The sequence below is a fragment of the Cherax quadricarinatus genome, chromosome 10 (assembly GCF_038502225.1).
Source record: "Cherax quadricarinatus isolate ZL_2023a chromosome 10, ASM3850222v1, whole genome shotgun sequence".
Taxonomy (NCBI): domain Eukaryota; kingdom Metazoa; phylum Arthropoda; class Malacostraca; order Decapoda; family Parastacidae; genus Cherax; species Cherax quadricarinatus.
The window spans coordinates 8683927-8700015 of NC_091301.1; positions in this window are offsets into that span (position 1 = coordinate 8683927).

Here is a 16089-nt window from a genome sequence, read left to right on the forward strand (position 1 = left end):
GGTGAGTACAAACACACACACACACACACACACACACACAGGCAGGAACCATACATAGTTTTAAGACGAGGTATGATCAAACTCATTGAGCAGGGAGAGGGAGGACCCAGTAACGGTCAGTGAAGAGGCGGGGCCAGGAGCTGAGTTTCGACTCCTGCAACCACGAATAGGTGAGTACAAGTAGGTGAGCACACACACACACACACACACACACACACACACACACACACACACACACACACACACACACACACACACACACACACACACACACACACACACACAAAATTTTTATAAAAATTATATAATTTCTTACATAATTTTATATATTTTTAATTTTTTTTATAAACTTAGTAATAAAACTACATAAAAAGTTACATAAAAAATTGCAATATATATATATATATATATATATATATATATATATATATATATATATATATATATATATATATATATATATATATATATATATATATATATATTAAATAAAAATTTAGCAAATATTATAATTAAAAAATATTATGTTAAATGTGCACACTATAGTTAGCTCACAGTTAATTTTTACAAGACTGGATATCCAAGCTTCTGTCACTCACCCCAGAGTACTTAGGACTCACCACTGGGGAGAGAGTCCGAGTGGTAAGTATCATGTGGGAGTTCGACACGTGGATTAGGTAAAGAAATACTCACGTAGGCTGGTAGTACGTATAATTACAGACAAGGTGAGTAGCGCCCTTACAGCCGTATCCTAGTCTCTCTGCTCTCTCTCGTACAACTGACTGGCCGCCCACAGTACCCATATGTGAGGGGGTCTTTGAATACTGCCAGGTCAGCACATGAGTTCAGACAGTGACTCAGGCAGAGACGGTTGGTCGTGAGTCAACTGGCACAGTGGTTACTGGTAACTAGTTACTACTACTGAGATAAGTAGAAGGCAGTACACGGTGGTGTTCCTCTCGGGTCACTCACCCCAGAGTACTTAGGACTCACCACTGGGGAGAGAGTCCGAGTGGTAAGTAGAAGGCAGTACACGGTGGTGTTCCTCTAGGGTCACTCACTCATTCTCACCGCCATCTGTATTTTATTTTTCACTGTTTACATTAGTGATCCTGAAATTGGACTGCCATCTAAAATTGATAAAGTTCGAGCCTGGCACAGAATTTGGTAAAACTTTAGAATGTACTTATTATCTGTTGCCTCCAGCTCTTCCTCCTCCTCCTCCTCCTCCTCTTCCTCTTCCTCCTCCTCCTCCTCCTTTTCTGCTTCCTTCTCCACCTTCTCTTCCCTCTGTTCATCATTTTCCTTTTCATTCTCTTCCTCCTAATCCTCCTCCTCCTCCTTCTCCTCCCTCCTCCTCCTCCTCCTCCTCCTCCTCCACTACCTCCTCCTCCTCCACTACCTCTTCCTCTTCCACTACCTCCTCTTCCTCCATTATCTCCTCCTCCTCCTCCACTACCTCCTCCTCCACTACCTCCTCCTCCACTACCTCCTCCTCCTCATCCTCATCCACTACCTTCTCCTCCTCCTCCACTACCTCCTCCTCCTTCACTACCTCTTCCTCTTCCACTACCTCCTCTTCCTCCATTATCTTCTCCTCCTCCTCCACTACCTCCTCCTCCCCCTCCTCCTCCTCATCCACTACCTTCTCCTCCTCCTCCACTACCTCCTCCTCCTCCACTACCTTCTCCTCCTCCACCATTACGTCCTCCTCCTTCTCCTCCACTACCTTCTCCTCCTCCTCCTCCTCCTCCTCCTTCTCATCCTCCTCCTTCACTACCTCCTCCTCCTCCTTCTCATCCTCCTCCATCACTACCTCCTCCTCCTCCTCCATTACCTCCTCCTCCTCCTTCTCCTCCTCCACTGCCTCCTCCTCCACTACCTCCTCCACTACCTCCTCCACTACCTCCTCCTCCTCCTCCTCCTCCTCCTCCTCCTCCTCCTCCACTGCCTCCTCCTCCACTACCTCCTCCTCCTCCTCCTCCTCCTCCTCCCCTACCTTCCTCCCTCACCCACTAAGCCTCAAAAGCAGTTATAAATCGCCCTGGCATTTATCCCTGATGCAAATATCCTTAATTTAAAGGCCAATGTTTCAGAATTACCTCAAGTTATCTCCACTCCGAGCAAGAGAGAGAGAGAGAGAGAGAGAGAGAGAGTATGGATACTGGTAAATAATGCAGCTCTCGCTATCCGCTAGCCACCATTAGTAATTAGGGAACATTTTTGTGTGAATTCAAATCACTCCATTTTGCCACGTGGGGTGGAATTCCAATATTAATTTGTTACTGCTCTATGACACGAGGGGAAACTCCACTATTTTTTTTGTCAGTGTGGGACGAGTGGTGTGTTCTTGTACTTGTTCTTGCTTTTATTTTTGTTCCTGTTGCGTCTGATGCTCTTATACATATATATATATATATATATATATATATATATATATATATATATATATATATATATATATATATATATATATATATATATATATATATATATATATATATATATATATATATATATATATATATATATATATATATATATATATATATATATATATATATATATATATATGTATGTATGTATGTATATATAAGGAGGAAATGTAATTCAATTAACGTTAATTTTATGTTAATTTAATTACTAAATATTTCGGCTGTAACAAACGCAACTTCTACCTTTTCAAGTCTAGTCAATGACCATCATCTAATGAGAGAAAACAGTCTACCAAACAACAGCAGACAATGGGAGATAATTTCCTGCGAAGCGAAGCCAACGTAAATAATTGCAGCTGCTGAGGCGACGACAACGAGAAGTGAAAACTCATCATATGCAATCAAGGAAGATTTTTCTTTTACCTCTATTACATAGTAGAAAAATATATTGCTTGAATTTGCAGCAATTAGCCTCTCATCCCGTCACGAAATGTTGAGTAACGATACCATGAATGGGATCATTCTGAGTTGGGAGTGGGATGTGTACTTGTTTCCACACCCCTGTGTGAACCAGTGGGATGTGTACTCGTGTCCACACCCCTGTGTGAACCAGTGGGATGTGTTCTTGTGTTCACACCCCTGTGTGAACCAGTGGGATGTGTTCTTGTGTTCACACCCCTGTGTGAACCAGTGGGATGTGTTCTTGTGTTCACACCCCTGTGTGAATCAGTGGGATATGTACTCGTGTTCACACCCCTGTGTGAACCAGTGGGATGTGTTCTTGTGTTCACACCCCTGTGTGAACCAGTGGGATGTGTTCTTGTGCCCAAACCCCTGTGTGAACCAGTGGGATGTGTTCTTGTGTTCACACCCCTGTGTGAACCAGTGGGATGTGTTCTTGTGTCCAAACCCCTGTGTGAACCAGTGGGATGTGTTCTTGTGTCCAAACCCCTGTGTGAACCAGTGGGATGTGTTCTTGTGTCCAAACCCCTGTGTGAACCAGTGGGATGTGTTCTTGTGTCCAAACCCCTGTGTGAACCAGTGGGATGTGTTCTTGTGTCCAAACCCCTGTGTGAACCAGTGGGATGTGTTCTTGTGTCCAAACCCCTGTGTGAACCAGTGGGATGTGTTCTTGTGTCCAAACCCCTGTGTGAACCAGTGGGATGTGTTCTTGTGTTAACACCCCTGTGTGAACCAGTGGGATGTGTTCTTGTGTCCAAACCCCTGTGTGAACCAGTGGGATGTGTTCTTGTGTTCACACCCCTGTGTGAACCAGTGGGATGTGTTCTTGTGTTCACACCCCTGTGTGAACCCGTGGGATGTGTTCTTGTGTTCACTCCCCTGTGTGAACCAGTGGGATGTGTTCTTGTGTTCACACCCCTGTGTGAACCAGTGGGATGTGTTCTTGTGTTCACACCCCTGTGTGAACCCGTGGGATGTGTTCTTGTGTTCACACCCCTGTGTGAACCCGTGGGATGTGTTCTTGTGTTCACACCCCTGTGTGAACCCGTGGGATGTGTTCTTGTGTTCACACCCCTGTGTGAACCAGTGGGATGTGTTCTTGTGTTCACACCCCTGTGTGAACCCGTGGGATGTGTTCTTGTGTTCACACCCCTGTGTGAACCCGTGGGATGTGTTCTTGTGTTCACACCCCTGTGTGAACCCGTGGGATGTGTTCTTGTGTTCAGTGCCTCATTTTTTATGTAATTTGATATTCTCCAAATTTTCTGTCAAATTTTCTAAATTTTCGTAGCCCGCTATGTACACCTCAAAATCTTGCTGTAGTCCCCCTGGGGTCCACACATCCACACACGAGTACGATAACCAGTATACCTGGAGTAAATCTGGAGAGCGTTCCAGGGGTCAACGCCCCCGCGGTCTCGGTATTGCCCTCTATTTCTCAGTATTTGCGAAACCTTCCCCTATATAACTGGAGTAACTTTTAAATTGTATATTATAATATTTTTTACCTTCGTTTATCAAAATTTCTCCAGTTTTTTGAGACCTCGTATCCCACTTAATTATATTATTTCCATATTTTTGAGACCTCGTATCCCACTTAATTATATTATTTCCATATTTTTGAGACCTCGTATCCCACTTAATTATATTATTTCCATATTTTTGAGACTTCGTATCCCACTTAATTATATTATTTCCATATTTTTGAGGCTTCGTATCTCAATTATATTATTTCCATATTTTTGAGACCTCGTATCCCACTTAATTATATTATTTCCATATTTTTGAGGCTTCGTATCTCAATTATATTATTTCCATATTTTTGATTATTATTATTATTATTAAAGATTAGCCGGTAGTTTCCCGGCCCGGGCCTTTTCCAAGTGGTGGCCCGGCCTTGGCTCCCTCTTTAGGGAGTGTCTGAGACCTAAGTCTCCCATGGGAGGAGGCACAAGTACCTCCTCATCTTTGGGACCAACTGTCCCCAGGCCTAGCCACAAGCTAGGCCTCTCTGGTCTGCCATCCCCGCCCCAAGGGGGCAAATGGGAATGACAGTCTTATGAGCTAAAGGCTCGGACTCAGGCACCTACCCTACCCTAGAAGGGTCAGGCATGGTATCGATCAATATTTTTGAGACTTCGTATCTCAATTATATTATTTCCATATTTTTGAGACTTCGTATCCCACTTAATTATATTATTTCCATATTTCTGAGACCTCGTATCCCACTTAATTACATTGTTTCCATATTAATTACATTAATTCCATATTTTTATATTATATATAAATATGTGCAATAAGATCAGAGTAAACATTTGATATCACAATATTTAAGACTCAGTGAAAAAGTTGTGAAATTTCAAGCGCTTTCGTGATTTCTCACAGAGAAAGCACGAAAACGCTTGGAATTTCACATTTTTTTTAGTGTGGTTATTTTACATATAAATACGAGAATAGTAAGGTAGTAGTAGCCGCGGACGATGACACATCGACGTATGATATTCTAATTGTTTGGGAAAAACGGGAGATATTTCCATGTCAGATTGACGCCTTTTTGTGATAATCAAATATTGTACAGAGTAGCCGGAGAGCACTGAGGGTAATATGTCGTTTGTGAAAAAAAACATTAGATCTATTTATACCAGTTATTAAAGTCTTAGTTCGACGGATCAGTGAGGTTCGAAACATTTTCTGATGTATCTCACAATTTCGAAAATGTGCAAATGAATTATTGTTAAAGATTTACTATTTTAAATAAGACAATACGATTTGGCTTATTTTTTTCCCCATAAAATGCACTTGTAGCGCTGTTTTCATTGACTGCTGATTGCTAGCAGGAGTTAATTTCTCCTATGTTTAATTCATTCAGGGTGAATGCTAGGTCCAGCCTTACTGGTTCATCTCCTCCTCGACTTGTGTCTTCCTTGACGTGTTGGCTCAATGTTTTCAATTGATGCCTCTATAAGTTTTGGCTTTCCCTCTGGAGAAAGACGAGAAATGGGAGTGTAGATGGAAGAAGAGGCGGAAGTGAAAGTGCATATGAAGGAAAGAGGAGAAGGGGGAGGAGGAGGAGGAATAGGAAACAGAAACTGAGATGGTTCTAGTGTGTGTTTTTTTTTTGTGTGTGTGTAATTTGTGTTACTAATGGAACAGGTGTTTATCAAAGCAATGACATGACAGTTTGAAGAAGTCAGTCCTACTTGTCTATTATTGTCTGAATTCTGGAGAAGCCAGACTTATCTGTTTATTATTTTTTGATAGTTTGTGTACGGTCTTTGACAGAGCGAAATGTCGTCCCAATGACAAGTTTTTGGATTACAAAATCCACATTTAAAAATGCATTTTAAAGAGCAAAATTTATTTAAAACTGGAATAATTTATGAATTTCTGCTCAAAATAATACCAATTCTATTATATATATGGAAATTGTAGTTAAACTTCCGTATATGTTAGGATGGTTGACAACTTTTGTCTGATTCTGCAGTTTTGTCGGTATTACGTTATTATACTAGTTCTATCACTTATTTTACCTCCTCTCGTTTCTTCACTTAACTCACCTTCACACGTTTCGGCCTAAACACGTCTCACCTTCACAGTGCAAGAAGTGGTTAAGGCTCGAACCTCCGTCTGCTTATTAGAGAGGAAAAATTTACCCTACTATGCCACCCTTCCTCCACCTTGAGTCAAATATGAGAGTTTCAACACTGCAACTTTATCTGTTTGGTACTCTAATGACACCAATGTTTGCAACAACGACTCGACTCTACCATGATCAAGGATTCTGACATCGTTGAGTGAGCTCCACTAACGTGCTCACTGCAGGAGCCAGGAAGAAATATTTAAAACAAAAATCAGAGAGAGAGAAAGCAATGTATTTAGAGATCACGTTATTTCCATCTTACGTTGACTTACTCCTCCACGATAAATCGGATGAGGTAATTACAGAATGTACTTAGAAGAAGAAGAAGAAGAAGAACAAGAAGATGAGAATATCATACTATGTGTATCATTGTTAAGCATTGTAAATCTAATTAGTAGAACAAAGATAATGAACTCCTATATAACAAAAACACATTTCGAAACTGAGCAGATATATAATCACTCCTGTTTTTGTTTTTATGGGCGTAGACAAGGACACGAAGATAGCAATTTGCATGGCGAACCATGGTTGCTGCTGCTGAAGTCTAGCTTATGCTTGGTTACATGTTGATTGGTCAGTCTAGCGTACACACACATATTGATCCAAATCAAGTAAGCCACGGAACGGGTGGGGTATACCTGGAGAGGGCTTCGGGGGTCAACGCCCCCGCGGCTCGGTCTGTGACCAGGGCGAGTGAGTCGCATAACTCCAGGCCAGTGCGTTCCGTGGTTTGTTTACTGTCATGTTATTACAATTTCGCGAGCCAACTTAAGTAACATAAAGGGGAGGGATATGGTGTGCACCTCACACTATCCGATGCAGTCCCCAAGATGGATGTGAAGTGCACGATATGTAACCACTACCGTCCACAGGACAGATATGGAGTGAGCTATAAACTAGCCGCCACTGTCCACAGAATGGAAATAGGGTGAACAATAAACTAGCTGCCTCCATCCACAAACTAAATATCGGATGCAGCAATGAACTAGTCACTATTGTAGATTAGAAGGGTATGGAGTGCACAATAACCAAGGTGCTACCATCCACAAGATGGATACAGGCCGCCGCAGTGATCATCAACCTTTCTCCACAAATGGGCCACATTTGATGGTCAAATGTGTGATGAAAGCCGCACGGTTTTGTTGACACAGTGTTGTGTGGGACCTACATAAAAGTGAATTCATGATTTCATGTGAGAGATTCACTTCCTAGAGGGGCCACATGCGTTCCCCGAGCCGCAGGTTGGGGACCCCTGATTAGGGGTGTACAGTCAAGTAGCCTCTACCACCCACAAAATGGATACGGACGCAGTGCACAATAAACTAGTAGTTAAACGAGCTAACAGCGCTCAGAGAACAAGACTATACTAAAGGAACCTTATAATACACCTGGAACCTTATAATACACCTGGAACCTTATAATACACCTGGAACCTTATAATACACCTGGAACCTTATAATACACCTGGAACCTTATAATACACCTGGCTCTATAAACGACTGTTCATTTATTGACTTATTATTTGGCGGCGTGTATTGAAAACTAAAACGTTTTCTTCGATGATAAACGAGTGCAGTTGCTTATAGCAACATCAATATTTGGTAAAATAAAAATAAATAAAAACGTACAGAGCCATTTTTTTATTTATCACTCTATGTAGAGCTTTATCAAATGTCTTTTTACCATATTCGTCAGCAAGTCTTGCCATCTAGGTCAATGAAGCCGGCAAAAGCAATGAAGAATTGCCTATAAATATTAAAATGTGGATCGAGACAAAATAAATTGTAGCGTCCTGGGAGACAAGGGAAGACTATAATTCACTGAGCATTTCTCATCATGGCAAACTTGTTCTCAGTAAGTGAGAAAGACACTGCATCTGCAGTGGAATCTTTATTACTATGTTGCGTCCTGGACTAGACTTCAGCAGGTATTATACTTGACTTTAGCAGGTATTATACTTGATAAGGAGAAGTTGTCTTGAGCGGAGTGTCGTATGAAGAAGAAAAATGTCTGTGTCAACACAGCGTCTTTCACACTACCTGTCAGCTTACGTCTTCGTTTATCCTCTTGTTCTCAGTGCTTAGGAAGCACCACAGGAAGTGTTCAATGAAGCAGGTCTTAACTACGTCACTGCGCACGCGCACCTCTAGCCAAACATAATTTTCGAAAAGGTTTTTAATGCTAAAGATGAGTGTTGGCGAGTGTCCACGAGAATCAACATCCAGAAGCTTGTGCGAAGACAAAGACAAACTGCAGCACTAGTTTTCATGGGGACAACGTTATCGATAACTGATAAAGCTCCGCACTGAGAGAAATGTTGTCTCTTAATAAAAGCTTGCGCTACAGCTGAGCCGTTCTCTTCATACCTCCTTCGCTATATCATCCATCTTGAAACCTGGTTAAGGATGACAGATGCACATGTAAGAATTTCATTCGGAAATATTTTATTGCAAAATCATGCCGGCTGTGTTTTGAGACAAACAGTGCCAATTAGATTTCATTTCAAGAACAGACGGAGACCAGTACAACTTGTTCTGGTTGGTATCACTAACAGCAGAACAAGATTAGTAGTTGCCAACCCGGTCTAGTGACCCGGGGCGGCTTCTCCAGCTAGACAATGCCAGACGACACGCTGATATAACGACAGGACATCGCCATCCACAAACTCCAGAGGGGAGGTTCTCCACGCCCAGGCTGCATGCTTGGTCCTATCTTGCCCGACTACCATCTGACTGTCCCCCCGAAGGGAGTCCTGCATGACAAGCTCTTAAGGCTGTAGGAGGACGTGAAGGGCTTAGCTATCAGCAACCATGTACTGCTGGAAGAAGCTCACCTCGAGGTGTCGAAGACACATCTCATATATATATATATATATATATATATATATATATATATATATATATATATATATATATATATATATATATATATATATATATATATATATATATATATATATATATATATATATATATATATATATATATATATATATATATATATATATATTGTCCTCGTAAATCTGTGGCGTTTCTTCCTCTGCAAATTCTTATGTTAAACTCGTTTTGGACGAGAAAATTGTTGATAGCATCATATTATGTGGGTCAAGTTTTATGATTTATCACAGTGAAAAAAAAAACCCGCTGTTACTGATTGAAACGCACTGAAACTTTAAGAAGGTTAAAGTTATACCAATTCACTGAAGGAAATAAGAACGTTGTTGTCATTGTAACTCTAAGTTCCATCTTCGTTTCCAATGAACGTTTACCATTTTTTTTTTTGGTGGGACTAATGCATTCGCGTGTTTCCTTCTGATGAGATAATGTCACTGGGTTAGTGAGACAGTGAGGTCCCTGAACTCTTGTCATGTATTTCTGAGAGGCAACAGCTGGTTACCTGTTACCCTTGGCTCAAAGCAGCAGGACCATCAACAGCAGCAGTGAACACCACCACCACCACCATCTGTGCCAGCTGAAGCAGTAGCACCACCATCACAAGCACCATCAGCAGATACACAACCACCATCACAAGCATCATCAGCAGCTACACAACCACCATCACAAGCACCATCAGCAGCTACACAACCACCATCACAAGCACCATCAGCAGCTACACAACCACCATCACAAGCACCATCAGCAGCTACACAACCACCATCACAAGCACCATCAGCAGCTACACAACCACCATCACAAGCACCATCAGCAGCTACACAACCACCATCACAAGCATCATCAGCAGATACACAACCACCATCACAAGCATCATCAGCAGATACACAACCACCATCACAAGCACCATCAGCAGCTACACAACCACCATCACAAGCATCATCAGCAGATACACAACCACCATCACAAGCACCATCAGCAGCTACACAACCACCATCACAAGCACCATCACCAGCTACACTACCGCCATCACAAGCACCATCACCAGCTACACAACCACCATCACAAGCATCATCAGCAGATACACAACCACCATCACAAGCACCATCAGCAGCTACACAACCACCATCACAAGCACCATCAGCAGCTACACAACCACCATCACAAGCACCATCAGCAGCTACACAACCACCAACACAAGCACCATCAGCAGCTACACAACCACCATCACAAGCATCATCAGCAGCTGCACAACCGCCATCACAAGCACCATCAGCAGCTACACAACCACCATCACAAGCACCATCACCAGCTACACTACCGCCATCACAAGCACCATCAGCAGCTACACAACCACCATCACAACCATCATCAGCAGCTACACAACCACCATCACAAGCACCATCAGCAGCTACACAACCACCATCACAAGCACCATCACCAGCTACACAACCACCATCACAAGCACCATCAGCAGCTACACAACCACCATCACAAGCACCATCACCAGCTACACAACCACCATCATAAGCACCATCAGCAGCTACACAACCACCATCACAAGCACCATCACCAGCTACACAACCACCATCACAACCATCATCAGCAGATACACAACCACCATCACAAGCACCATCAGCAGATACACAACCACCATCACAAAGCACCATCAGCAGCTACACAACCACCATCACAAGCACCATCACCAGATACACAACCACCATCACAAGTACCATCAGCAGCTACACAACCACCATCACAAGTACCATCAGCAGCTACACAACTACCTCCTCCTGACCATCGCTGTGGCCACCACCACTACTACCAACATCATCAGCACCACCACCAACACCATCAGCACAATCACCATCACCATCCCCACCACACTCATCAGATCTTAGGTATACAAACACACGCTGATTGACTAAAGAATGTGAGTGTTATGAACCACGAGGGAAAAAAATAGAAGGCAGCACAAGATATATTAGAAGGCAGCAAACTACATAAAAAATAAATAAAAAATCCACAGAATTCTGTAAACAGATCTGGGAATTAAGCAGCGAAGAACAAGCTGACTACTTATATTCCAAACTGCCTGGAAAGATTGGACTGGATCCAGTGCTTCCGGTCTAGGAGGCCGCGCTAATGACTCCCACCATCACCACGGAAAATACGGCAAAAGTGTGTACAAGAATGGTTAAGAACTGAAGCCATTGGTGTGGTTGGAGTATGGTGGACGCTTGAGTGATAATGAGGAGAGAAACATTATTGGAACTCTAATTGAAAAAAAAAATAGAGGTTTGGGAGAGGTGGAGGGAGAGGAGAAGGAGACGGCCGTGGATGAGGAGGATGTGGAAGAGAAATAGACAGCGGAGGAAGAATGAAGTGGAGAAAAAGATAAACGGGAAGAGGAGAAGATTGCAGTGAATGAGGAGGATGAGGGAGAGTTGGTGGTGGCTGTGGATGGGGAATACGATGAAGAGGTATGAAGGAGGAGGAAGAGGAATAGAAGGAGACCGAAAACGAAGTAGAAAATAACGAGGAAGTAAAAGAGGAAGAAGGCAAGGAAGAAGTGGCAGTAACAAAGGAAATGAAGGAATAATATACGATAGCTGAGGAAGAAGAGATGGAGAGGGATGCGAAGAGAAAATAAAGGAAGAGAAGAAGAAAAGGAAGAGGAGTTACAGGTGGATGAAGCTCTGAGACAAATTCTGAAGAAAATTTAGGAAATTCCCCTCAGCTTATATAGAGTTAGAGAAGAAGCGATCTGCATGGTGGTGCTCAGAGTGGTGGTGCTCAGAGTGGTGGTGCTCAGAGTGGTGGTGCTCAGAGTGGTGGTGCTCAGTGGTGGTGCTCAGAGTGGTGGTGTTAAGGGTGGTGATGCTCAGGGTGGTGGTGTAAAGGGTGGTGGTGTTAAGGGTGGTGGTGGTGTTCAGAGTGGTGGTGCTCAGGGTGGTGGTGTTAAGAGTGGTGGTTCTCAGGGTGGTGGTGCTCAGGGTGGTGGTGTTAAGGGTGGTGGTGCACAGGGTGGTGGTGCTCAGAGTGGTGGTGCTCAGAGTGGTGGTGCTCAGGGTGGTGGTGTTAAGAGTGGTGGTGTTAAGGGTGGTGGTGTTCAGGGTGGAGGTGCTCAGAGTGGTGGTGTTCAGAGTGGTGGTGCTCAGAGTGGTGATATTAAGGGTGGTGGTGCTCAGGGTGGTGGTGTTAAGGGTGGTGGTGCTCAGGGTGGTGGTGTTAAGGGTGGTGGTGCTCAGGGTGGTGATGCTCAGGGTGGTGGTGTTAAGGGTGGTGGTGTGCATGGTGGTGGTGCTCAGATTGGTGGTGCTCAGGGTGGTGGTGCTCAGAGTGGTGGTGCTCAGAGGGGTGGTGCTCAGGGTGGTGGTGCTCAGAGTGGTGGTGCTCAGAGTGGTGGTGCTCAGAGTGGTGGTGCTCAGAGTGGTGGTGCTCAGAGTGGTGGTACTCAGAGTGGTGGTGTTAAGGGTGGTGGTGCTCAGGGTGGTGGTGTTAAGGGTGGTGGTGCTCAGGGTGGTGGTACTCAGGGTGGTGGTGTTAAGGGTGGTGGTGCGCAGGGTGGTGGTGCTCAGAGTGGTGGTGCTCAGGGTGGTGGTGTTCAGAGTGGTGGTGGTGCTCAGGGTGGTCGTAGTCAGAGTGGTGGTGTTTAGAGTGGTGGTGCTCAGAGTGATGGTGCTCAGAGTGGTGGTGCTCAGAGTGGTGGTGCTCAGGGTGGTGGTGCTCAGGGTGGTGGTGCTCAGGGTGGTGGTGTTAAGGGTGGTGGTTCTCAGGGCGGTGGTGCTCAGAGTGGTAGTGCTCAGGGTGGTGGTGTTAAGGATGCTGGTGCTCAGGGTGGTGGTGCTCAGGGTGGTGGTGCTCAGGGTGCTGGTGCTCAGGGTGGTGGTGCTCAGGGTGGTGGTGCTCAGGGTGCTGGTGCTCAGGGTGGTGGTGCTCAGGGTGGTGGTACTCAGATTGGTGGTGCTCAGGGTGGTGGTGCTCAGGGTGGTGGTGTTCAGAGTGGTGGTGGTGCTCAGGGTGGTCGTGCTCAGAGTGGTGGTGTTTAGAGTGGTGGTGCTCAGAGTGATGGTGCTCAGAGTGGTGGTGCTCAGAGTGGTGGTGCTCAGGGTGGTGGTGCTCAGGGTGGTGGTGCTCAGGGTGGTGGTGTTAAGAGTGGTGGTGCGCAGGGTGGTGGTACTCAGAGTAGTGGTTCTCAGGGTGGTGGTGTTAAGGGTGGTGGTGCTCAGGGTGGTGGTGCTCAGGGTGGTGGTGTTAAGGGTGGTGGTGCGCATGGTGGTGGTGCTCAGATTGGTGGTGCTCAGGGTGGTGGTGCTCAGAGTGGTGGTGCTCAGAGTGGTGGTGCTCAGAGTGGTGGTGCTCAGAGTGGTGGTGCTCAGAGTGGTGGTACTCAGAGTGGTGGTGTTAAGGGTGGTGGTGCTCAGGGTGGTGGTGTTAAGGGTGGTGGTGCTCAGGGTGGTGGTACTCAGGGTGGTGGTGTTAAGGGTGGTGGTGCGCAGGGTGGTGGTGCTCAGAGTGGTGGTGCTCAGGGTGGTGGTGTTCAGAGTGGTGGTGGTGCTCAGGGTGGTCGTAGTCAGAGTGGTGGTGTTTAGAGTGGTGGTGCTCAGAGTGATGGTGCTCAGAGTGGTGGTGCTCAGAGTGGTGGTGCTCAGGGTGGTGGTGCTCAGGGTGGTGGTGTTAAGGGTGGTGGTTCTCAGGGTGGTGGTGCTCAGAGTGGTGGTGCTCAGGGTGGTGGTGTTAAGGGTGCTGGTGCTCAGGGTGGTGCTGCTCAGGGTGCTGGTGCTCAGGGTGCTGGTGCTCAGGGTGGTGGTGCTCAGATTGGTGGTGCTCAGGGTGGTGGTGCTCAGAGTGGTGGTGCTCAGGGTGGTGGTGTTCAGAGTGGTGGTGGTGCTCAGGGTGGTCGTGCTCAGAGTGGTGGTGTTTAGAGTGGTGGTGCTCAGAGTGATGGTGCTCAGAGTGGTGGTGCTCAGAGTGGTGGTGCTCAGGGTGGTGGTGCTCAGGGTGGTGGTGCTCAGGGTGGTGGTGTTAAGGGTGGTGGTGCTCAGGGTGGTGGTGTTAAGGGTGGTGGTGCTCAGGGTGGTGGTGCTCAGAGTGGTGGTGCTCAGAGTGGTGGTGCTCAGAGTGGTGGTGCTCAGAGTGGTGGTGCTCAGAGTGGTGGTGCTCAGAGTGGTGGTGCTCAGAGTGGTGGTACTCAGAGTGGTGGTGTTCAACGTGGTGGTGTTCAACGAGGTGGTGTTCAACGTGGTGGTGTTCATCGTGGTGGTGTTCAATGTGGTGTTGCTCAGAGTGGTGGTGCTCAGAGTGGTGGTGCTCAGAGTGGTGGTGTTCAGCGTGGTGGTGTTCAACGTGGTGGTGTTCAACGTGGTGTTGCTCAGAGTGGTGGTGCTCAGAGTGGTGGTGTTCAACGTGGTGGTGTTCAACGTGGTGGTGTTCAACGTGGTGTTGCTCAGAGTGGTGGTGCTCAGGGTGGTCGCACCGAGAATGGTAGTGCTGAGAATGGTAGTGCTCAAGGTGGTGGTGCTGAGAATGGTAGTGCTGAGAATGGTGGTACTCTGTGTGGGGTTTTCCTGGGTTAATTTTAATAGTTCCTCTCTTTTTATTTTGACCGTGAAAAAAAAAAAAGGTACTCTTGGTATTTCATTCGCCAGGAAACAGAACAAGTGTTTCCCGAGTCTGGTCTTGGCCATATAACGACCCGATAACTGTAACTTTTGGTCAAGTGACGAGAGCTTTCCACTGGCTTATCATTCCATCACCTCACAATATGAACGCGGGTTTATATGTGTGTCAACATAACCTCTCCTTTATGAATCATACATTTACAGGTGTTAAAGAATGTCGTAGCTGTCAAATTGAGTTTTCTGACGTCAACATATATATATATATATATATATATATATATATATATATATATATATATATATATATATATATATATATATATATATATATATATATATATATATATATAAAAGAAAAACTTCCATCATCATTCACGCCATCATTGTCTTGCCAGAGGCGCGCTTACACTATATTCAAAAACTGCAACGTTAACATTCCTCCTTTAGAGTGCAGATACTGTACTTCACATCTCCAGATTTCCAGGACTCAAGTCCGGCCTGCCGGTTTCCCTGAATCCCTTCATAAACATTTCCCTTCTCACACCCCAACAGCGTGTCAAATCCTAAAACTCATTTGTCTCCATTTATTCCTATCTAACACGATCACGCATACTTGCTGGAAGTCCAGATCCCTCGCACACAAAACCTCCTTTATCCCCCGTCTCCAACCTTTCCTAGGCCGACCTCTACCCCGCCTTCCCTCCACTACAGATTTATTCACTCTCGAAGTCATTTTATATCCTTCTACCCTCTCTACATATCCAAACCACCTCAACAACCCCTCCTCAATCCTCTAGATAATAGTTTTGGTAATTCCGCACCTCCTCCTAATTTCCAAACTATGAATTTTCTGCATATTCTCACCACACATTGCTCTCAGACATGACATCCCCACTGCCTCCAGCCTTCTCCTTGCAACACTCACCACCCATGTTTCACACCAATATAAGAACATTGGTATAACTATACTCTCATACATTCCCCTTTTTGCTTCCATGGACAAAGTTCTTTGTCTCCACAGACTCCTCAGTGTACCA